This window comes from Erpetoichthys calabaricus, chromosome 11 (genome assembly GCF_900747795.2).
Source record: "Erpetoichthys calabaricus chromosome 11, fErpCal1.3, whole genome shotgun sequence".
Lineage (NCBI taxonomy): Eukaryota > Metazoa > Chordata > Cladistia > Polypteriformes > Polypteridae > Erpetoichthys > Erpetoichthys calabaricus.
The window spans coordinates 64,214,178-64,240,068 of record NC_041404.2 but is presented as its reverse complement, the minus strand read 5'-3'; the positions used below and the strand labels follow the sequence as shown (position 1 = coordinate 64,240,068).

The following is a 25,891-nucleotide window of genomic DNA, read 5'->3' as shown; positions in this document are numbered from 1 at the left end:
GGGAACAGCTACATTGTGCAATAAAACAAAAGGTTAAAATATATTTTTCTTTCCTTTTACAATTTCTCTTTAAATATTTTCTTCGTGCCAGCCATGCAGTACTAAAGAATCTCCTCTATTTTGCATTTTTTCACCTTTCTTTAGAGTACTATTGGTGACCCACTTCTCAAATGGAACAGCAGGTTTAACTAAGCATCAAGTAATACCATTGTCAGTGGTAGCTGACATGAAACAAACAGAAGTGAACCGTACTGATGGGGTCACTTTGTTACCAGCTACCTGAAAAATGTGTGAGACCATCATGTATATTAAAACCTGGCACAGCACAACTGACCCCTGAATGTCTTTCATTAGTGGCATCCTCTGCAGACTGTAGACTGAATGAACTAACTGTTGACTTATTAGCAGTGGAAAACTTGTCTAACTGGATAGCTGGGAAAGATCGTCCAGGTGTTGCTGAATATGTTGACTATGTAAATGATTTGAATAAAAAGTAGTGGTTACTGGAAAAAAAAGTACTTTTCTAAGGCAATTGGAATATATAAAATGAGGGAAATCATTCTGTTCAAACTTTCTTTCTTTCTTTCTTTCTTTCTTTCTTTCTTTCTTTCTTTCTTTCTTTCTTTCTTTCTTTCTTTCTTTCTTTCTTTCTTTCTTTCTTTCTTTCTTTCTTTTCACTCTGGGGCTTGGGGGATGGGAGAGGATTAATTGGCCTTAGTGGTTCTGTAAAGGGTGCTTATAAACACTTACAAAGATTACAGTGTATCACTCTTGAAACTCCTTCAAGATTCTGTCTCTCAGTTTATCGACACAGGAATCTTCTGCTCCAATCATTCTAGTCTTCATATGTGCATGAAAAATGAAAAGGAACATTAGTGTGGTAGGTAAAAAGTCATAAAATACAATTTCATTATTTACTGTTTAATGTATTTTCTTTTTTATGTTATGCAAGTGTAAAGTTTCTAGTATAGACCTCTTAAGAAAGAAAGAAAGAAAGAAAGAAAGAAAGAAAGAAAGAAAGAAAGAACCCTGTCCAGGGTTTTGTCCTGCTTTGCACCATATGCTAGCTGGAAATGGCTCCAGCACCCCTAGCAAACCCAGTGTGGATTAAGTGGGTTATAAAATGACATGACATAAACATAATGATAGATAAAAATATGCTTACCTGATTTTTTAGTTAAGATATATGCAGAGGCGGTGGCAGGATGGCATAGTTTTATGGCCTCACAATTCCTCGGAACTGGATTCAGTTTTCGGTCCAGTGTAGAGTTTTTACGTTCTCCTCATATGCATTTAGGTTTTTTCTACATGTGCTTTGGATTCCTCCCTCTCCTCAGTTATGCAGGTGTCCCATTCCAGGCTTTTTTCTAGCCTTATTAATTTATATAGAGTGCATCTACAGTATCTCCCCACAGCCCATTAAAGATTGACAGTAATACTTTATTCCAACACGTTCACCGCCATGTGGTGACTGATTTAGGAACTCTCCTAGATATTTCATATCCTTAGCTTACAGTAGCTGTTTGCTTTAAATGGCCCTACATGTAAACAGCATTTTGGTCAGTTACAATAATAAACTTGATCCTGCGTACCTTCTTTTTTATTTATTCTGTAGTTCATCACTATTTACTGCAACTAAAAAACTTCCATCCATCCATCCATCCATTATCCAACCCGCTATATCCTATAAAACTATATAAAGCTATATCTTAGCACAGGGTCACGGGGGTCTGCTGGAGCCAATCCCAGCCAACACAGGGTGCAAGGCAGGAAACAAACCCCGGGCAGGGTGCCAGCCCACTGCAAGGCATACACCCACTCACACCAAGCACACACTAGGGACAATTTAGAATCGCTAATGTACCTAACCTGCATGTCTTTGGACTGTGAGAGGAAACAACTAAAAACACAAAAGAAAAAACTTGTTAATCTTAGATTAAAAGTTAATCTTAAAAAGACATGCTTAATTTGTAGGAGCTTAGAAGGACAGCATGCTCTGCACTGAAGTTCAGGTTCAGTGGCCTTATTTAAATCTGAAGAGGTAAGAAAGTAAATTACAGTCCTATTCATGCATAAGTTAGCTGGCTGAACATTTTCTGGCCTCAGCCCAAATGCAAAACCTTCAATTTGTGATAAAATCCTCCTCCTCCTCCTCCTCCTTCTTCTCCCTTAGGCAGCAGGAGAGGAGGAGGAGGGGACATTGTCAGGTGGATCAGGGAGTGTATGGATACCCTGAGGGGAGAGGGCCATTCCAATAGAAACTTCAGTTGTAGTCTAAGAGCAGTGGCAGTTAAGCCCTGTTCCCTCTGTTTCACGGGAGGCACCTACAAATCAACTTAGCATGGGATCACATGAAACTGCAGCCGGCATTAATGGGAATTTACTACTGAGAGCTCTGTGAAGGGAGAAGCTGGCACTCAAGATTCTTCTGCAACTCACCTGGTAATGTTGAAGGTTGTTGTACAGTTTCTAACTGGCCTGTTCAGAAGTTATTTCAGATGTGCATTGAGCTAATTTTGCATGCAGACTTCCATAATTTATTATTTTTTTTCATACTTAATTGCCAACTTTAGACTTGTTGAGACTAAGAAATATTTTATGATGCATATAGACAGAGCCAGAGGTTATCTTAGCACAGGTTATAAATTATAAATCATTCCATCTGTGAACATGTGCTTTAAAGGGCACAGCAGCTTTGACACAATAAATGGAAATACATTTCATTTATTGTATAAAACAAAATAGAGCTTCAACCTCTTGCTCTACAGCATATGTGGATTTACTAGATGATTACTAGATGATCGATTACAGTGAAGCTGCTGTTTGTAAATATTCTGGTAAAAGTACATTTGGTTAGTGTTTCTCAAAGGTGTTGGTTAACAGATCATGTATTGCAAGTATGTTTAAATATAAGTTACACTTATATTACACTTAAATATAAGTTACACGTTTCCTCTGATCTGGATTGCGCTGATTTTAAAATGGATTTAGTTGTTTCTCTGTAAAGAAACAAACACATTATAAACTTTCAGTAATTGTCATGGCTTATTTAGTAGTGACTTACATCATTGCTCAACAGAAAAAAAAATGTTAATGATTTAAGTATGTAATAAGGTAAAGATATGATTGAGGGTTAAATGTTTAATTTCTGTATTAAATGATGACCACCTAAATGTCTTAATGCATTTCTTAATTTCTAAAATAAAAGTATCATTGCGCTGGGTTTTGGAATATCTTCAGAGATAGGCAGAAACCCTTTTCTAGCTGCTTTAATAACCAAGAACAAGCCCAAGTAAATAGATGCACAAAACTACAAGCACTAAATATTTTTAAAACGGAGCTTGGACAGGTAGAGGACATCTCTAAGAGGTTTGGTTCCAGATCCTGGGCTACATAACTGAAAAGATCTGGAGAACAGAGTGATATTTTGTCAAGAAGTGACAGAAACACCTGGGCTTTGAAACTTAAATACTGGCATAACACAAACACCTAAAGTACACATATTTGGACAGGCACATTTGTTAAACTGAAGACAATAGAAACATTTCTTCATTTAAAGGCGTTTTAGGATGACAGGCTACCTCAAAGACATGCTGTAGGGTAAAAGAAAATGCTGGCGTGTTCTTCTAAAGAAGTCGGGAGCGGGAGGTTTCTTTATGGTGTACTTGGTATTCACTCCTGATAGCAACATTATAGCCTTTCACATAGATAGCACAGAATTAATTTTTCTCCTTTAAAGATGGTAAATGATCTTGTCCCACGATTGTTAATTGTTCTGTAATAGTTATTACTTACGTTATTGTAACTACCATGCTGGTCTAACGTGGAAAGTTATCATCTGTACTTTTTTTATATAAAAGCAGTTAAGGATTTTTTAAATTTCAGACGATGAGTACTTTGATAATGGTGAATATTTTTGGTTTGCTTTGTGGTGCAAGTATTAGTGCACTAGGGTTCAATTCTCTACATTCTTTTTTTGCCTGCCTGCATTTTTTTCAGGGGTTCAGTTGACTCCCACATCCCAAAGACATGCAGGTTAGGTTCACAGGCAAGTCTAAATTGGCCAAGTGTGAGAGTGTTTGTGAATGTACCCGGTAATAGACAGTTCATGGCTGGGTCTTGCCTTGCACATAATTCTAAAGGTGTAGGTGATGGCTTCTGTTCACCTTGTAGTGGAAAAAATAAGTTTGGAGAATTGGTAGATGGATAATGAATTATGAAAAGTGCCTTGCATATGTGTATGTTATGGACAAAATTACTTAAACTATGTATTTTCCTTGAGTTATATAGCTATATTCTAAGTATAGTTTGAAAACTGTATTAAACAGGAAGATCCTAAAGTTAAATATAGTTGTTATAGATAAATATTCACTAAAGATGTGATACATGGACATTGTTTGGGGTTTTACGAACCAGAAGAGACAAATAACTATTAATCTCAGAAGAATCTCGAGTTGTTATATCCTGACATGCCTTGTCTTCTAGTCTAGACTGTAAATATTATAGCTGAACATTTCTCATTAAAGGACGTCAAAATAAAAAGTAAAATAGGATAGGTCAGATTAAATAGTACACGTTTGTGAAGTCCTGATACTTGTTAACACTTTACGAAATAAAACAGTTAGTAGAAGTGTACTTTAACCTAGCAAAGAACAATTTCTGAATAGCTTCAAAGATATGAACTAGTACGACTAAATGTATTTAAAAAAGTACTTATCTATGTTAATGTTTTAGGAGCTAGATGCAATGAGCTCATGAGTACTAGTGCATATTAAAAGTCTTGTCTAACAGGTATTTGAGAATTGCTGAAAGCAACGCTCTGTTTTAATTGAGCAAGTTATAAAGTTACTCTTCCCATTTTCAGGACACAGTTAATTGTTTCTCCATCAGCTGGGTGTGGAAGAGGAACGTTAATTGCCGATCCTTCTGTTTTATCCACCTAGAAATTGTTGTCAAAGGGAGTGTTATTTCAGTATAGACCATACTGCCACAAGCACACACACACAGACATACAGTACACTCACAATCTATTGCCTAAAATACATCCGGAAATATCAACTAATTTAAAACCACTAACTGAACATCTGACACTGCATAATTACAATATAAATATATTCTATTAAAATGACACTAATTTTTCTAATGCAGTTTTTATCTAGTCTTGAATAAATAGGTTTAACTTCTGCAAAGTAAGCATAAATGAATAAATATATTCATATTAGTAGAATACCAGCCACATCCCAAAGACATGCGTATTTGATTAATTACCAACTCTAAATTGGCCACATTTGAGTGAACTGGCACCTTAATGTACCAAATTGTGCCCAGGCCTCCATGACTCTGAAATGAGTTAAGCTTGTTTGCATGTGGATGGACAGAAGAATTTATATAACTAAATATATAGTGCCATTCACTTACATGTCACTTCTCATGCTTGGTTTATAACTTTGATAACAAAGTGAAACTTGTAAATACGCTGTAACTTTGAACAAAATGTAACACATTAAACGAATCATAAATAGCATAAATATATTTTAAATCTCTCTTAAATTTATTTTATAGATAGATAGATAGATAGATAGATAGATAGATAGATAGATAGATAGATAGATAGATAGATAGATAGATAGATAGATAGATAGATAGATAAAACTGAGAACATTTTACTCAGTGACTGGATGTCATTGAGCCCTATAGGCTCATGAAGAATTGTCAGAGTAAGACTCAGTCTAACAGAAATTTTATATGGAGTTTGGCCAATATATTGTATTATTGGCAAAACTATATTATTCATTTTACGAAAATGTCTGCTATTTCTAATAATTTTATACATGCTAGCATGTTTTTTGTTATTAACATTCCAGTTCATTTGTAAATTGCATTTGACTTCAACAAGAAAATACAGGAAAAAAAGAAAGAGAAAGAGCTAAAACTGAAACCTGAGCTGTGCTGGTGTTCAGAAGCTCACTAGAGCGTGCACCAACAAGTCTTAAAGATGGTTAACTTGTAAGAGGAGGAAACAGACACTCAGCTCAAAAAAAGCAAAAAGGTGTTCCTTACAAAGTTGCAGCCTGGGTAAACGTAACTTTTCAAATGTCATTCTGCCTGAAAAATGATTTTTTGAGTTAAGGAACATATGCAGTTCGAGGTACACACCATCTGACAATGCTTTGCAAACAGATAATCAGTTAGATGCACAAAGTACTAAAGCACACACTCCATAAGGCTCATCCCATACTATTAATGTTAACCATTGGTAAGTGTGTGTAAATACAATATGGCCTTCTGTTATCACTTATAAATAATTTGCTGCTTTCATTACTGTGGTACATTTGTTTGTTTTTATTCATTATTTGTAATGACAAGTTGTTATTAGTAGTGCAGAGCAAAAAGGAGAGTTTATCTAAAGGCTTTCTTCTGAGACAATGTACACTGCAGACTTTTCAATGAGCAGAGCATCCATCATGGGAGATTTAGTGGCACTGGTGTCAGATTGCTGAAAAGCATGATGGGCGTCCTTGCCACCCTCTCTGACCCTGGCATCATTCTCATGTGTCCTGGTGAGAAAAGATGTCAAGGATGCATCAGGTAAGCATGGGGTTACCCCAAGAATTGGTGCTGGGCCCTTTTTTCTTATCTTTATACACCACCTTGCTAGGCCCTACCATCTAGTCTTTTTGTTTTTCATATCAGTGCTATGCAGATGATATGTAGCTGTACCTGTTTTTACGCCAGAGGACAACTTGGTACTATTTAGAATCTCTACAACTCTCACTCAAAATTCAATCTGGATAAAAGAGCTCTATCTCCAGCTCAATCTGACAAAGCTGTACCTTTTTGTTATCCCACATCATCCGTGTATTCAGTATCCCCTTTCTGTTCAGCTCAGCTCTTTATCACTAACACCCATGAAGTCAGTACGCAACTTTGTGGTGGAGATCAAGCTGACCAGCTGTCTTTCACTGACCATTTGCATCTGCCTTTTGGTCTTGCATATTCATGCTATAAAAAATCCACAAGATCAAACCATATCTGATGGTGTATGCAACACAACTCATTCTCTAGGCTTTTTTCTTGTAACATCTGGACTACTACAACCCTCTGCTGGTAGGACTACTGGCATGTGTTAACAAGCTGCTGTAGAAGATTCAAAAGGCAGCAGTGCATACAGTATTACAAGGTCGGCATATGTCATGTCTCTTTTCAGATCTTTACACTAGTTCCCAGTAGTAGCAAATATTAGACAGGACAAAATAGATAGACAGAACTTTATTTGTCCCCAGGTGGAAATTTGGCCTTTTACAGAAGCTCTTTAAATAAATACATACTGTACATAAATAGGTAGACAATTAAGTACATAAATATACACACACTTTGGTCTCTGAAATCACACCAGAATGACTATAAAGTAAAAAAATTAAGTTAAAATCCTGGATGGTTGCCTACAGAGAAGTCAATTGCTCAGCACCTCTATGGAGACACTCATGAGGGCTTTTGCTCCCTGTCGTAAACTCAGGTCTTCTGATGACTAGCATCTTGTGAAGCCACTTTTGCATGGCATCAAATCTTAATCTGTGCAGCTCCTGGATGGTGGAACAAGCTGTCAACCTCCATTGAAATTTCTGACATCCTCAATATGTTTAAGAAATGTCTGAAGTCTCTCTTGCTCAGTAAATTTGTGTCTAATTGATACTGGCTTTGTTAGGTTTTTCTAATCAAGGTAGTATAATTAGCTTGCATTTTGTTCTGAGCTCTTTGCTTGTGATGATCAGTTTGTAACTTTGCCATGTAATACTAGTTCCTAAACAGTCACTTTGGATAAAAGTGTCCGTTAAGCAAATTAATGTAAATGTATATGAAAATGTAAGTTGTCTCAGCATAACTGCATTTCTGTATTGTAAGTATTCATATTCTAACTTTCATTTAGAAAGTTCATAGAAGTCTGCCTCAAGACACTTTGAAGATTTTGTAAAAGGTACAAATTTGTGTCTTTTTAATATTATGTAGTGATTATCACTTCTGGAGAAAAAAAATAAATGTTAGCTTTACCACCTGGGCATTGCTTACAGACTAATTGAATAATGCAGAAAAACAATTTGTTCCACGAGGCATCCCCAATATTTAAAACCAAAATGTATGACTTTATTTAAGTCAATTGTTTCTATTGCATTAAAAGACAGTAGCTATTTACTAGTACCTCAATATTTCCCAGAAGTGAGTGGTTGAGTTTGTGTACATAAGTGTGCCCAGCAAAGCACTGGCACCTTCACAGCACCCAGTGTTGCAAAGATAGGCTTGTTTTGCCTCCATTGTTTTATTTCTATAGTGCATTTTCATATATCCAGAGTAGCTTAAAGTGCTTTACAAAAAATGAAAGAAAAAATTATAACTTCAAAAGTGAAAGTAAAAATTTAAAAAATCCTAAGAGACAAGAGGGCACAAATCATACCATTTTCCAAGCCTGCTTAATCCTGAGGAGGGCTGGGGGAGAGTTGGAGTCTATACCAGCAAGCATAGGGCACAAGGCAGGACCAATCACTGGACAGGGCCCCCAATTTAATGTCTCCAATCCGCCAAAAATGCTTATTTTTGGACTGTGAGAGGCAAGTGCATGCAGACATAGAGAGAACATGCAAACTCCACACAGGGTAGACCCGGGACACCAACCCAAGAGCAAGAGCAGTGCTAACACTGTGCCACCATGCTGTCCCTAGGTACATTAAATTATAACTTAATTCAGGCATTCTTGAGAAAGCAAAATCAGAAAATAATAAGATAATTCAGTGCTTTGACTGTCAATCAAGCTCCAGCAGAACTTGCATTTTTCACTTTCAGTGTGATTTTTTGACTTTCATATTAACAACTGCATAGTAGAATCGACTATTTTGTACCTGGGCTTTCTTCCATGTTGATCTTGCATATTCTCCAGCTTCAGTTGTTTGAGGTGTGTGTGTATTCCCTTTGATGGATGGGCCCAATTCTTCTTTGCTGTCGAAATGGTCATTATTTTGCCCTGATCCTTGGTAGGACATTACATGCAGAGAGGATGGACATGTGGTTGGTCAAAGGAACGTGGATTTAAAGTACCATAACTTTCTATTTAAATATTGGGAAGGGCCTTAAAAGAACACATTAAACTGTAATTGTCTGCTCGCAGTACTGTTCCTACTTACTGTGTGATAGCTAATTTATTTTTGTCCTAAGTGAGATTCATCTTAACTGTCAACATTGTCATCTTTTAAATTATAAATACTCTAATAGCCCTAGTTACACTTGTCTTTGTTTAATATTGTGTGGTTTTTAGTGTACTGAATTTTGGCTCTCATCTCTTCGTTTACAGCACATACTGTAACAAACTTAATTTTAAGCAGAAATTCAGTCTTCTTCCTCTTCTTTTGGCTGTCATGTCATTACAAAAATAAAATAAAATAAAATGACAGAGCTATAAATTGCCTTCTGGACAAAAAGATGTGTGTCTATATGGCATGTTTCTTTCTTGCTGATGAAGGATATGTCAGTCTCCCATGCTGATTTTTTAGACTTCACAATTGCATAATTCATTTCCAAAATTCTGTAACAAACTACAGTTTGTAAGAATAAACTCATTGATGATAAATCATTAGCTTAACTGATGGTCTTTTGACATTCAGCAGTGCCTTTCATAATACACCATCAAAAAAGCATTTTTGCAAAGTAATTACGATACTTCAGTCCGGCAGATTACTGAAGCTTTGTACTAGAGCTCTGTTTGTCAAACTGACTCACATACACACCTTGCAACATTGTATATTCATCATCTTCCACTGAACCTTTTTTCCCATAACTATCTCAAATCTAACAAAGCTAACTATGTAAAATAAAGCAAGTGTGGGAACAATAAATATTTTATCACTAAACATTTGCATAAATGGAACAATTTTTCATATATATCGTTACATTAAATGCAGGCTGAGAGCAGGAGGTGGAACCAAGCTTTTAGCTCTTTGCTTACTGTTGTTTTAAAAGGTGTGCATTCAGTACTTGCTGTTACATGTAAAACTGGCAGAAAACTGGAATGTCTGCTAGACAGGGGGTGAAGCAAAGTAAGTTCTTGTTTTTCTCTTTCATCTTTTTTTTATGGCAGGATCATTCCACTGCAAAATTAATCAACCTGATCTGCCACTTTTCATTTCAAAATTATTGAGTTATATAACTTTGAATAGAAAGTTGTGTCACAATATAATTGACAATGTGTTTTGAAATTTTATACTATTAATTAATTTCAAACCCACACACAGATTTTTTTTTTTCTATCAAATCAAACAAAATCCTCATTTGCAAAAGCAATCTATTCTGCTACTGAAAGAAATACATTTTAAAACATTCACACTGAGTGTCAGTGTTGGTCATCTCTAAGGATTAGTTTGGCAGTAGAGGCTTAGTTTCAGAACTATTTGTAAACTGAGATGTCTAAGCAGTGAACTTTTTCTCTGATTGTTATCATTATGCCTTAATTGGTGCATTTTGTTTACTGAGTGGGTGGCACAGTGGGACAGCGGTTAGTGCTGCCCCATCATAGCTCTACAGTCGTGTGTTTCGACACTGGCCTCATCAGCCAGTGAGGGCTTCACTTGTTTCGGGTCTGCAAGTGTCTTTCTCTGCGTGTTTTGGTTTTACACCCAGATAACACAGATGTAAATCTAACGTTGCTTGGTGACCCCTAGCAAACCTAGCGAGAGGGAGCGTGTATAAGAGTGCCTTCCCATCTACTGACACCCCTTTCAGGGTTAGACCATACTGTGTATCCAGAGGTCCTAGAAATGACCACCACTTATGACCTAGAACTGAATTAGCTGTGTTAGATAATGAATGTAGTGAGTTCAGACTAAAGCAGAAATTTTTTGTCAGTTCGAGGAATGTCGGGCATTGCAATTATATAACCGCTGTTATTGCTTAGTGCTGGTCTGTGAGACGGTTGCTATGAAATGTCGCTGGTCCGCGGAGCTCTTCCAGTAGTAAATCTGTAAGCATTCCACTTTTCTATGTATTCTTAAATAATCAATCCACTCAAAAGACCAAGGGGACCCATCTCCAACAGTCCATGAGGAGATTATAAAACTAAAAACGGTCCACTTATGAAAAAGATTGAAAACTGCTGCTTGTTTCATGAGAATCAAAATGTTTTGATTGCAGTGGACATTAAACCGTTTGGAGATGTACATGTAGCACTAGCTTTCCAAGTAGTTCCCTTTACAAAGTGCTTAGGCTGAAAGTTAGAAGACCTTTTCTAAATCTGATGCTTTTTTAGTCAAAGTCTGCATTTGCTTCAAGAGAACAAGTGGTGGGCTACAGTTACAAAGACAGCCTCCTCTTTCACAAGTGGCATTTTAGCTTAAAAGTAATTGGGCTGAGGACTGTTGTTTGCACTCAAAACAGAATTGGGTAGCCCCTATTTTTATTTAGTTTAAGTCAAGTGTAGGCAAATGATGGATGTTCAGTATACTGCATATCTACTTTGCCTGTACTTTTTTATTCAAATTTGCTATCTGAAGGTTGATCTTTGCCACCTAATGCTATTTCAACTTGGTTCCACCCTGATTTACTTATATCAGTTAATTCAATCACCTTTCCAGAATAAACCAATAAATAATAGTTCAGCTAACCACTTTCCTGTTAAATCCTCAGCACATGACAGGTCTTGTTTAGCAAGGCTAGGCAGACACAGGAGTTTGAAAAGATTGAGAAATCTCCCATCTGCCCTTTGTTGCTCTGTAGCCGTTAGTTTCACTGCAGCACAGGGTAGTGTGAGTCACCACATCATGAATAAGTTCACAGATTTGAGGCTTTCTGGCACAAGATCACAAATAGGTGTGGGAGGAAGTGACAATTTTCTGAGATACGAAAATGATTGTAAACAGAGAAGGATCAGGTGTGAAGTTGGGTTTAATCTTGGTAGCCTGAGAACATCTAGGATTTGTACAAAGGTCATCTTTATGGCCTGCTCATTTTAATAGCTTTCAGGTGGAGAGGTTTCTCAAATATACCGTATTTTTCAAAGCTGGAGAACAGGACTTTGTCATTTAGGGTGATGAAGAACAATGAGTCAGGAGAAAATAATAAAGAAAAACGTGGGGCAGGTTGCTACTGGCAAGAAACTGTAAGGATCCCTGTTCCTGGGAAAATGAGTAAGCGTGGAGTTGTTTCAGAAAATAAATAAATGGCTTGACATCAGCTATAGTGTATAAAATATGTTATCATTTCTCCTGATGATGCTTTCTAGACTCCATTCTTATCACGGTCATGGTTAGATAAGAACGGCCTATCATGATAACACAGTAATCAGGTTTGAGGCACTAGAGGCAGAACTAATTCTGTCACAGAAAAAGGGTTTTGTTAAGTGTTGTGGTGTAAACAATTAAGTAATATATTTGAAAAGGAGACAATTTATAAACCATGTCTATTCTGTTCTTAGTGAGCAAAGAATATTTAAAATCAGTAGAAGGTTTTCTTTGCACATCTCACAATCAGTAGACAATTTGAACCAGTAATGGAAACCAACTCTAAGAATATGTTCCCAAAAAAATTAGTCTTTTGTAAAATATAAGTTCAGATTTGCATGGCTATTGAGATCACAACAATGAGTTAATTGTGCGATCTCATGGCTGGTCACTATTGATGTGCAAACAAATAAATGTTTACCTTTCACACTAATGGTTTTTGAGCAAAAATATGTTGTTTTATATGAAAATCTGGAAAAAAAGATATCTTAGCTCAGAGTAAATACAAAATAGTCTAGGTTTTTGAGTTAGAAAGATTATAGCTGATACATGGTATTCAAGAAAAACTAAATTAAAGTTGTAAACTCAGAAGACTATTCAGTTCCAAGCATAACAAGCTCTGTTCATCTTATTGGCTAAAATAAACAAGTACAGCAATTGTAATAGCACATGGCTGAGTTTGCCCACCCCAGCTACACAGTGTAAGGTACACCGCGAGCATCCAGTCTAGACATTACAAACTTAAAGGGATGGAGACAATCGAAATGCAATAGTGTTGTCATGAATCGTGTAGTTTAAAATTTTTTATTCCATTGCCTTTAGCTCTCTTCTCAATTTTGAAGTCCCATGATATTTTTTTTTGGCAAAGTTTCATATTCTGCTATTTATTTGTATTCTGAACTTTGAAATCAGTTATTAAGAATTATTTTATATCATTTTCATTGCCATATACCTTCTCCCAGGGCAGAGCTATTTTGTGGTGCTATCATCAAGACGCAACAATGGTTACTATGAAGCATGGTCCCGCAATTAACATAATTGGAGCACCGGTATAAAGATCTTCATGTTAGATTTATTAGCATCCAAGTTTTGTGGAAAATGAAATTAAAACCCTTTGTACGTGTGTATAGTAGTGCTGTTTAGATTTCCTGTTTCCTGACTTTTGGCTTCTGTTTGTCACTTATGATTCTTAGCTTAGGATTTTTGATCAGATGAATGGTAGGCTTGATTCTTGGTTACAACTTCAGGCCTGTTTAATGTTTCCACTCTTGGTCACGTCTATTCATTCTGGTTTGCCTTTTCTAGCGCAAGTAATAACCACTGTTATCTCTAAATCATTTTGGAAAGAATTTTTAAGTTTTAAGTAATTTACCATTTTGTTGAATTTCATTTCAAAAATTAAGTGTTACTACAGTTTACTGAGTTTCCGCACTCCCATTCATTCCATAAATACACTGGAATTGCAGGGATGTTGAGCCAAACATGCTATTGAACCCAACACAGAAATTAACTCTGCATAGGGGATACTCACTCATATCATGTCAATTTATAATCACCAATTAACCCTATATATGCATCATTTGCATGAAGGAGGTGCACAGAGAAAAATAATACAAAGAACATTAAAACACTGCAGACTAGATGACCAAGCAGTCCTCCAAATCCAGTTGCTTGGATCTAGAAGGCAGCAGTGCTAACCACGTCTCCACCCTTATTGTGTTTTGTACCTGGAATTCCTTTCATTTCTTTGCCACAATTAGTTTTACTCTTGCCATACTGTATCCTCTAGTTTGCCTTAAAGCCAGGCACTTAATTTAAATCATAACTGGTTGTGATTAGACTCTGTAGTGGGTGAAGCTGCTTTGCTTGTGACATCATGTCTGTGTGGGTTTGCAGAGAACTGAAGAGAACAAACCTGATTATATGACTTTTTATGTAAAATGTTATTAAAATGAAGGCAATAAATGCCTTTATTATCTCATTTGCCATGTTTAGCTTTGTTATCTCTCTGTTATCTCTTACTAACTATGAGATTAGAATGTAATGGTAATATAAAAGTTGTGAAATAGTGGTTAACCATCCCATCTTGTTTTTGGTCTAGCCTTGTGTCTCTTACCTCTCATGATCATTCAATGGAATAAGTAGATTCAAGAATGAACAAATACAGATAACTGAATTTGTAATAAAACAAATAATATGACTGTCTCCAGTATCAGCTAGGCCACAACACAATATAAGTCGAAATGGGTGTGTGCAAGCGGATTCTATAATCAAAGTACAATTTAGCCTTTGACCTGAGGTTTATTTGTACAGAACACATCCTGCTGGGAGCCAGCAGGATTCATTTACATTGATAAAAATAGTTGATGCCAGTTTTCAAACAGTCTGGAAAACTAAACTATTTGCATGACTTGTATATAAATATTTTGTTTATGTATTTGTCATTTTCCCCCACATGTTTGTATTATTTTTGACTTAGGACATATAAAGTAGATTTTCTAATAAGTTATGAACATACCTTTTTGGTTGGGAACTTCATCTCTTGGCATGCAGGTTATGAAATCTAGGAGCAGAAACATTGTGTTCCTAAATTTTTCATTTTAAATGCATGAAATTAACATTTACCAATATATTTGGATTTATTTTTTTTAGTTTGATGTATTCTGTATGAGAATGAACTTAGGGAAATTGATGAATTATGATCCTGGAGTATTTGTTCTTATTCACTATAGCTGAAATGATATGAAATTATTCATCATTGAGGATTTCACAAGAGACTAAAAGTGTGTGAAAAAGCACAGGAAAGCTTATTTTGTAATATTTTGTAAAGGCTGCATTTTAAGCTGAAATTCATGAAAGGTATTAATGAAAAATATTTAGTAAAGGGCTGTTTAAAGAAATACAAAAGATGGCACTTGAATTCAAAATCTAATGCTGTTGAGGAATCAAATTCTGGTACTGTTTTGCCACTGAATAAGCAGATAATCATGGCTTACCTTGAAAATTATAAACTTATGAAAGCCATTAAAAGTAAATGCTTCTTTTTTATAAAACACTGTTAAAAACAGTTAAACATTCAACCCAGCAAACCTTGACAATACTGTATATTTTCTTAATTAAAAAAATTGTATAGTATGTTGTATTTTACTATTTTGTTTCCATATCAATTAAAAACACATTGAATGGACTGGCATTAATAGGAAAATTGCCTGTCTGGCAGCTGTTTGTAGAGCCGCGAGTTCTCTTTAATCTAACTTGAGTTTTAGGGCTGCAGGACTACTAATAACACTGCATGACAAGCCACACCTGACTAGAATAAAGATCAATACATAATTGGCTCAGGACCTTGAATTAGAAAATTATATAGTATTCACTTCTTAAAAAAATACAAGCAGTGCACCTACTCACATTTTAGTCACACATTTACTCTGCCATGTCTTTGTTGTTGTATTGTGGTCATTTATAAGTTTCATTGGTTGTTCAATGGCTGGATTAATGTTGTTTTGTAGAATTTTAAATTCACTAGCCACAGTACCTGTCAAAGGAAGGTACTAGTACATCTTTTTTTTAATTAATCTGTCTTATGTTCTATTCATACCTTCACCACATTTCCTCTGTATTCATGTGTATGTGAACCTCTGTTTGATGGTACAGCCTCTCTTGAGCGCGATCTGACTCTGTCATTGTAAAGTGCCTTTCTGGATTCCTGTCTGGTTTATACTTTCTATCTTTAATGGTGACTCTCTCAGTGTGCCTTGTACGCCTTTACTCATCCTCGTGCAAATCACACTTACACTGCCTCTTTCGATTGTGTCACCAAAGCCAAACTGACCAATCACACCCAAAGCCAAACTAACCAATTAGATTGCTCAGAGGGACTATTAAATAGTAGATTACTGTTTTAGATAAAGTGGAAAAACAAAGTAGATTAAAATGATTTGTGAGTTTAAATTGCTGTTTCTGTCATTGTATGAATGTGTTTTATTAGTTATTTCTTTATATATTTATTCATGCAATTTTTTTAGCCATCTATGACAGATGTGTTTTCCTTACCTGAAGATACTCACAACACAAGTTTCAAAGTAAGGTAGTTATACTCGATAATCATGGCACTGGGGATTGGCAACATGTTACATGTTGGTTAGCATATGCCAGTAAGAATTTCACTGTACTCTGTAATTGTAAATGTTTTAAAATTATTTTTTACTCCTGCTTCAAAGCAGGCTAAAAGGTATCTAATATATAAATGTCTACGCGTGGAAGTGTGTGTGTGTGTCTGTCTGTCCGGCAGCCCGGAAGTGTGAGGCTACAGCAATGCAGCTCAAAGAGCCAGAAAGACGGCCTCAAGTTAGCAAGTCAGAGACAAACTCGCTTAGCCGCTGATAGACAAGGGGGGCGAGCATGTCTGCAAAACGAAACCACCGACTCTGCATTTCTTTTTTTTTTCTGATGATTTCAATAGTTTCTAGGAGCCCGGGCTTTTTGCAGCACGGGCTTACACAGCTAGTTTAAATATAACGATACTGTAGTCACATATATTTTATATAAAAGTATCTATCTCCTTATAATATTGCAGACTTTGTTGTGTTACATTATGTAATTTTAACATGCTTAGCAGGCAATTCTTTGTGTTTGGCTAATAGCCAAAATCGAACAATGTAAAAATGAAATGAAAATTATGCAGACTTTTTAAAAATAAATTATAAATATTAAAACATAATGATTCTCTTCCTTTGCTATAGCACACTTATATAATTTCAAGTGCAATAATTAGTCTTAAAAGTCATTGAAAAGGATTTGCAGGTAAAGACTTTCACAGGAACTCACATTAATGAGTTTGCATTGAGTTGTGCATACTGCTTCACATGTCACCCTCGAACAAAATGTACTGAGTTACCTTCACTTGTGCAGGACACAGTACTCTCTGTATTTGCCTCTGTGCGTTTTTTTGTTATCTGTCACAACAGGTCCCCTTCAACTAACTGCAGTTTAGTATTATTATGGCAGACTTAAACTAGAATTACTGGGTAATTACATCCATTACCTCAGGTATAACTCTGCATTATTACCATGTACTGAATGTGTAACTTTAGTAACAGCAGAGGTAAGCATGCAGATATGAAATAAGAATGAGAAATGTTTCTCCTAGCACATTCATATAGTGTGTTTCAAGCTATCTTTGTCTTTTTCACAAAGCGGCATGCAGGCATACCATATTAGGGCTTCAGACTGACTCCAAACTGAACAACTGTTTGATTTGTTGGCTGACACTTTTGATTCGGTCACCAAACACTGACAATGCGTGGGAGACTATGGGCCAAAGTCAGTGAACCCCCAGCTATGGTCATCTGTAGTTAGTGTGAAAGTGACTGCAGTCCAAAACATTCGTGTCTGTGTCATGTTCAATATTTTACTGTTGAAAATTTTATTTGGCATGTTTTCAATGTGCATGTTGCATGATTCCTTATAACAATAAATCTTCCTGCATGTTGTGACATATTTCTTGAAAAGATTTGTGAAGAGCAGGAAGTGTGCTTATCAGTAGTTTTGTGAGTAAATGAGAGAAATGCACGCTTCTAGGATGTTTATTATGTACAAATAGCTGCATTATATCAAGTTTGATTGATAGAAGTGTATGGTTAAATGTGTAAGCATCAAAAGTTCAGCTTCTTATTAACTTTAAATGAGGAATCATCGAGTTATGAAATATTATTCAAGTTTTATTCTTGCATAGCCATACAGTCACCTTATATTTTAAGCCATCCATCTTCTAAATATTTTTCACATTGTGCTCCATTAACAGTAAATTCCAACCACATAACTTCAGGAAAAATTAAAAATCATGCCCATTTCATCATGCAACATTTTGACATTGCTTCCTGTTGTTCCCATTTTTTTTTTTTACTTTATGCCTTTATGCAACCTGCTTAATCTGATTCAAAGTGTTTAGGAATCAGAACTTTCTGTACTGTGGTCCAACATTTAATGAATAACAGTGCAAGGTACAATACTGAATTTTTAAATTAATTATGGGAAAATATTTGCACATATTAACCGTGTGCAAGTATAGCAGCTGCTGGTGTTTACATTGCATGCTTCTGCTTAATGGAACTGTTCTTTAATTTTTAGGTAAGATATGCATGCTCTAGTAGTACCCTAGAATTCAGATACCAGGGATTTTTGCATTAAATATTTTGATTTGTATGGAATAAAGTGAGCCATGTGAGCCACTCTATAACTATCTTACATGTTGTGAGAGACAGTGCTTGTTTTTCATACTTGATATATGAATATTCCTAATGTACATTTTATTTCTGTCATTCATCACAATAGTCTACATAATTTCAAATGGATTGATTGATTTCTAATGTACATTTTATTTCTGTCATTCATCACAATAGTCTACATAATTTCAAATAGATTGATGAAATTTCCCAGTATCTGTGGCAGACCAGAATCTACCTTGAAAAAACACTACACTATTTAGTTTTATGCTTTTAGCTGATTTTTGCCCATATGCAGTAAGTACCTAAAGAACAAGAGAATAAATTCACTTCAGAACTATCCTTAAGTCATTTTACAAGGCCACACTCTTCTGTATTTGATTTCATATTCCAACTTCTTGCTGCTGGAAAGCAGAAATCTTTAATATGACATAATGTTCAGCTGCTTTTTCATACATATCAAAGAGATGAAATCATAAAATAAGACCCCTGATCCAAACAGTTTAACATGACATTCTTGTAACTGTTTAATCGAAGTCAATTGTGAGGGGCTGGAGCATATCCCAACAGCACTGGCCACAAGGCAGAAAAAAACCTCTATGGTCTACTTAGCAGACATCAGTGCTTACACTCACACAACGCCATTTTAGAAGTTCCAAATGACCTAACACATAAGAGTTTGGTGACGCAGTGGGAAAACTGAAGTATCTGGAGAAAAAAACAATGCAGACAAAGGGAGAGTTTGCAATCTGCACAGAAACAATGTCCAGTTGTGTGAGTTAGACCTACCTGTAATTAATTGGGTCTGCAAAGCAGCTGTGCTAACCATTGTGTCACGTCTTCACTAGCGTACGTCTATAAAATAAACATTGTTCTATCACAGTTTTTAAATTTTAAATTAGCAAATATAAATAGGCTTATTAAGGCTGAAAAAGCCGATTTGCTTAATCCAGTAGCACCGTGCTGGCATTGTTTAGCTTAACCCTGCTCTTTTACCATTATTGTACTGTAAACATTTTTGCTCCGTAAAGTGCTTAGAGATAATGCTTACCCTAAATGTCAATATAAAATAAAAATCAATTGATGTGGTCTTGTATTGAACTTCTTCTGTTTTGTCATACTTTGTTTTACCTGTTAATATGTGTTTTCATGTTCTAAACGTATTCTTTCATACTCTTCTTCTCTGTTTATTTTTATGTTCTAAATGTCTGTTTATGATATGTTTAAATTGTTTAGTTAGCTTTACATCTCTGGTTACATTTCATGTTCTTTCTTTGTACTTTTTATGTGTTCTCTGCTTTCTAATTTCAGTCACTATTCCCTTGCCATGTTCAAGTGTGATGTTTCTCAACAATAAGAAATGATTATTTAACTTATGTTGTGACAATCTGACCTCCCTGTAAACAAAGTAGCAGTCTTGTCCTTCCTGTCCAAGTGAATCAGAGCAATGAGCGTCATGCGTATAGGGGTCATTCTTCATGCTGAGGCAACAAATGCCTTCAAAACACAACATATGGCATGAGACTTAATACAGCAGAAGATGACGGCACCAACTGTAGGTGGTTATTATTAACTGTTTACTAGTACCACCCATTCAGATGCCATGATCAACTATTTTCAAGAACATATTGAATACATTTTTAAAGATATTGGTTACACTTTAGTTTAGGTACTGCAATAATGCATCTATTAGTCATTTACTCTTATGTAACGTGACATTATCAAAGGATTCTTTTAATCTTAATTACACTTATAAGCTATCAGTAAATAGGCTATTCATCTCTGTGCACTGTGGAGTATTAACAGCCTTTCGTACACTGGAAAAATGACTTATGAATATGAGGGATTTCAAGGTCTTAATACTGAAGTATGCAATATAAAGAGAAATGTATCTCACTTAAGCCACTTCTGGTCATTCCAAAGGAAAGTTATTGTAGTAGTTCAGACTGCACAAACGAATAATCACTTTCTGATTCTCTGTAAGTGTTATTAACACCAAAACACGTCTTTGCTAAGGTCTTGTTACATAAGAGTAATAGGTGCATTATGGCAATACCTAAAATGAGTGTTACCAAGATTTTTATGCGAGCATGAAAATACACTTTCATGTAAGTTAAGCTCTGAGTTTATATTTTAGGCCTGGTCAGCTATAGGCTGTGAACAATATCCATGTTCACATGATAGTTTCATGTTTTCTCTCCACCAAACCAGGGGTATTAACTTATTCGAATATAACCAGTTCTTCTAGAAAAGTGTAAGACATTCGTATCCATAGCACTTTGGGAATTGACACATGGAATCTATCTTAACTGAAAAGTTTAATAATAATTATAATAATAATAATAGTCTTTACATTTATATAGCACTTTTCTCTCTACTCAAAGCGCTTTTCATAGAGAAAACCATCACTAACGTGTAGCATCCACCTGGATGATGCAACAGTATGCTCACTACACATTAGCTGTTAGGTGGTGAATTGGTGAAATACAGTTAGTCACATGGGATTATTAGGGGGCCAGAATGACCAGGCCATGGTGGGCAATTTAGCCAGAACAGAGGGATAAACCCTACCTTTATGAAAGATCTCCAGGGATCTTTTATGACCACAGAGATTCAGGACATTGGTTTTATGTCTCTTTTGAAGGATGGTTACATTTTCACTGCACCGTGTCCTTGTCACTGCACTGGGGCATCGGGATCCACATTGAGACCACAGGTTAAGCCCTGTCAACAACTCTTCCAGCAGCAACCCAAGCTTTTCCTGATGGTTGGTCTCCAATTCAAGGGCTGGCCAGGCCTGAACATGCTTAGCTTCAGGTAGATGACCTGTTCTGAAGTGCATGTGGCATGACCACATACTGATAATTTGCTTATTATAAAGGGAATTATAGCAATGTGCTTTAAATAAATTTCAAAGTAATGCAACATAACAAAGCAGAATACACAATCAATAATATGGATATAATTCTATATTAAATGAGTCAAGAGCCAAGCAAAATGACACCTTTTATTGGCTAACTAGAAAGATTACAATATGCAAGCTTTCAGGGGCCTGAGTTGCCTCGAAAGCTTGCATATTGTAATCTTTCTAGTTAGCCAATAAAAGGTGTCATTTTGCTTGGCTTTTCTCTACATTCATAATGGCTAACACGGTACAACACCCTAGTACTACTTAAATGAGTCAATAAATATACTGGTATCCAAGCAGGATATTAAACTATAAGGTGTGTTTTAACAAACATCGACTTTTAGAAAGAGATGATAGATATCATAAGGCAGTGAATACCAGTACTGAAAAGGTGAGTTCTCAGGAAAGAATCCATAGATTAGACATCATAATGCTAAATGGGCTTGTAATAAGACACTGGAACTCAAATTTTAACTTTGCCATTATTAACTTGTTAGTTTCCAGTTCATTTGATAATGTAGTCCATCTGATTATGTCTGATTTTTGGAAGTCTAGACTACTTTTCTAAACTCTAAAGTAAGCAAGGGTTGAAAACATCTGGACATACAGGTGCTGGTCATAAAATTAGAATATCATGACAAAGTTGATTTATTTCAGTAATTCCATTCAAAAAGTGAAACTTGTATATTAGATTCATTCATTACACACAGACTGATGTATTTCAGATGTTTATTTCTTTTAATGTTGATGATTATAACTGACAACTAATGAAAGTCCCAAATTCAGTACCTCAGAAAATTTGAATATTGTGAAAAGGTTCAATATTGAAGACACCTGGTGCCACACTCTAATCAGCTAATTAACTCAAAACACCTGCAAAAGCCTTTAAATGGTCTCTCAGTCGAGTTCTGTAGGCTACACAATCATGGGGAAGACTGCTGACTTGACAGTTGTCCAAAAGATGACCACTGACACCTTGCACAAGGAGGGCAAGACACAAAAGGTCATTGCTAAAGAGGCTGGCTGTTCACAGAGCTCTGTGTCCAAGCACATTAATAGAGAGGCGAAGGGAAGGACAAGATGTGGTAGAAAAAAGTGTACAAGCAATAGGGATAACCGCACCCTGGAGAGGATTGTGAAACAAAACCCATTCAAAAATGTGGGGGAGATTCACAAAGAGTGGACTGCAGCTGGAGTCAGTGCTTCAAGAACCACCATGCACAGACGTATGCAAGACATGGGTTTCAGCTGTCGCATTCCTTGTGTCAAGCCACTCTTGAACAAGAGATAGCGTCAGAAGCGTCTCGCCTTTGGACTGCTGCTGAGTGCTCCAAAGTTATGTTCTCTGATGAAAGTAAATTTTGCATTTCCTTTGGAAATCAAGGTCCCAGAGTCTGGAGGAAGAGAGGAGAGGCACAGAATCCACGTTGCGTGAGGTCCAGTGTAAAGTTTCCACAGTCAGTGATGGTTTGGGGTGCCATGTCATCTGCTGGTGTTGGTCCATTGTGTTTTCTGAGGTCTAAGGTGAACACAGCCGTCTACCAGGAAGTTTTAGAGCACTTCATGCTTCCTGCTGCTGACGAACTTTATGGAGATGCAGATTTCATTTTCCAACAGGACCTGGCACCTGCACACAGTGCCAAAGCTACCAGTACCTGGTTCTTGATTGGCCAGCAAACTCGCCTGACCTTAACCCCATAGAAAATCTATGGTGTATTGTGAAGAGGAAGATGCAATACGCCAGACCCAACAATTCAGAAGAGCTGAAGGCCACAATCAGAGCAACATGGGCTCTCATAACACCTGAGCAGTGCCACAGACTGATCAACTCCATGCCACGCCGCATTGCTGCAGTAATCCAGGCCAAAGGAGACCCAACTAAATATTGAGTGCTGTACATGCTCATACTTTTCATGTTCATACCTTTCAGTTGGCCAACATTTCTAAAAATCCTTTTTTTTGCATTGGTCTTAATTGATATTCTAATTTTCTGAGATACTGAATTTGGGACTTTCATTAGCTGTCAGTTATAATCATCAACATTAAAAGAAATAAACATTTGAAATACATCAGTCTGTGTGTAATGAATGAATCTAACATACAAGTTTCACTTTTTGAATGGAATTACTGAAATAAATCAACTTTGTCATGATATTCTAATTTTATTACCAGCACCTGTATTTCCCCAGTGCTAACCTTGGGGCATTCCCAGTTTTCTGGACATGTGTTAACTATGATAGCAGGACAAGAAAGGCTAGCTAGAACAAGAAAGAAACTAAAGTTTTTTGATTCCACAGATAATCCAGAACATTACAAAAGAAACAACACACAATTCAATTCACATGTAATGTCTCAAGTGAGAAATTTGATTTTGTTTTTACAAAGTGACCAAGACATCAGATTAAACACTGAAAAGAAGAACTCAGCCATTACCAGTATCTTTTTGCAATTAAAATATGTTAGTGCAATTAACACTTATAATATCAGATCATGCATTATCTAATATATGAAGATAAATATTTGTGTGTGTGTTTGACTGATACACAAATTCACAGCAATGAACCTACCTCTGAAACATTTTTGCACTGATTCCCACCTTGTACATGGGAAGACAGCTGGCTATGTTTCAAAAAATTTGATCAGTGCCCCAGCCCTGGACATTGCTAGTTGATGCCTCCAAAAAATTAAAAATTAAACCAACAATGGTTTACAAGAAGGGCAACACGGTGGCACAGTGGTAGCGCTGCTGCCTCACAGTAAGGAGACCTGGGATTCACTTCTCGGGTCCTCCCTGCGTGGAGTTTGCATGTTCTCCACGTGTCTGCGTGGGTTCCCTCCGGGTGCTTCGGTTTCCTCCCACAGTCCAAAGAGATGCAGGTTAGGTGCATTGGCGATCCTAAATTGTCCCTATTGTGTGCTTGGTGTGTGTGTGTGTGTCCTGCGGTGGGCTGGTGCCTTGCCTGGGGTTTGTTCCTGCCTTGCGCCCTGTGTTGGCTGGGATTGGCTCCAGCAGACCCCCGTGACCCTGTGTTAAGATATAGTGGGTTGGATAATGGATGGATGGATGGTTTACAAGAATAATAACTGTTCAACCCACAAATTAAACATGTGAACCATCCATCCATTTTCTAACACTGCTTTGTCATTTAAAGAGTCATGGAGTGCAAAGACTGAACTGAAGGCAGGAAACAAAACCTGATGGTGCAGTTTTCCATCCTATGGCACACTCATTCTTGCACATGCCCACTGTTACTCACACACAACCTATTTGGAGTGACCAATCAAGTTAACGTAAATATATGTGACAATAGGAGGCAACTACACTAACCAGACAAAAGACATGAGGAGAAAAACAGAATGTACTGTACAAATGCCAAAGAGGTAGTGACCTGAAAAGAAACTGAATACCGGTACATGAAGCTTGAGGGGCTCACAGTTAATGTGTTTTCATTAAATATTGCAAAACTTATTTTATGTTTTACAAGTATTAAAAATGTGAATTTGCACAAAACTATGGATAATAGTACAATGTATTGTGTATGGACAGTGTCATGATGCTTAATAGAAAATGTTTAAAAACTTCAAATGGTAATAATTTAACATAACATTTTTAAACCTGCATAATTTAATTCAGGTTCTGGGCAGTCCAGAGCCTATGCCAACAGTTACATTTGGGAATGTCACCAGTCCATAGCAGCACCTACTCTTGCTTTCCTACAAAGGGCCAATTTAGTATCACAAGTTAAAACAAACATCTTTAGAGATGTGGGCAAAAAGTAGATATGGGGAGAATGTGCAGATTGCACTCAGACAGCAAGCAAGGAAAGGAACAAGGAGGCAGTACCATTAGCCACCGCACCACTGTGCCACCCAATAAAAGAATTAAAAGCAAATCAGACACCCTTCATTACAATTCATTTTAGAATGACCGAATCATCAGAAATTGAGTCTAGTTTTGAGTTAAGATAAAGAGAGGTTCAATGAAGCATAATTGTGTTCATAAGAATTACTTGGCTTTGAAATCACTTCAGTGTTTTTTGTCCGGCCCCTCTTGATCCACTGGTACGAGACAGATCCCCACATATGACATACAATTTGATGCATCTTGATGTTGATCTTTTTGGGGTTCTCTCCTAATTCTGGCCCTCTAGACCAAAAGGCACATTTTTAGACCATTTTAGGAGCATGATTTGTGCAGGAAATTGCACCCTTATGATAAAGCGGAAAGTATTAGGTGTCTTTAGTAGATATGATCAAAAGGACTTAAAGTTGTGCATACCAAATTAACTGAGCCTAGGGGCCAACCTCAGAATGGGATATTATGGGTCAAAGTTTCTTCTTTTTACATAACTTTGAAAAAAATGAGGATCAGTAATATAAGCATGTGGAGTGTCACTTTAGGCTTGCTGCTTACTCATATGATATTTTTGACATTTGATTCTTCACAACCTCTGAGTCACGTCCAGAAAGTTAAAAATTATCAATTTCAGACATAAGCACAA

The 25,891-nt window shown here is 36.4% G+C and overlaps 1 protein-coding gene across 1 annotated transcript in view; it reads left to right on the top strand.

Annotated features, from left to right (window-relative positions):
• Window positions 1-2,263: 2,263 nt before the first annotated feature.
• fat2 (FAT atypical cadherin 2) overlaps window positions 2,264-25,891 on the top strand; it is a 203,723-nt gene continuing 180,095 nt past the window's right edge. The window contains exon 1 of the mRNA XM_028813216.2: window positions 2,264-2,442. The gene's annotated coding sequence lies outside the window, so the exon portion shown is untranslated. The remainder of the gene's footprint in view (window positions 2,443-25,891) is intronic.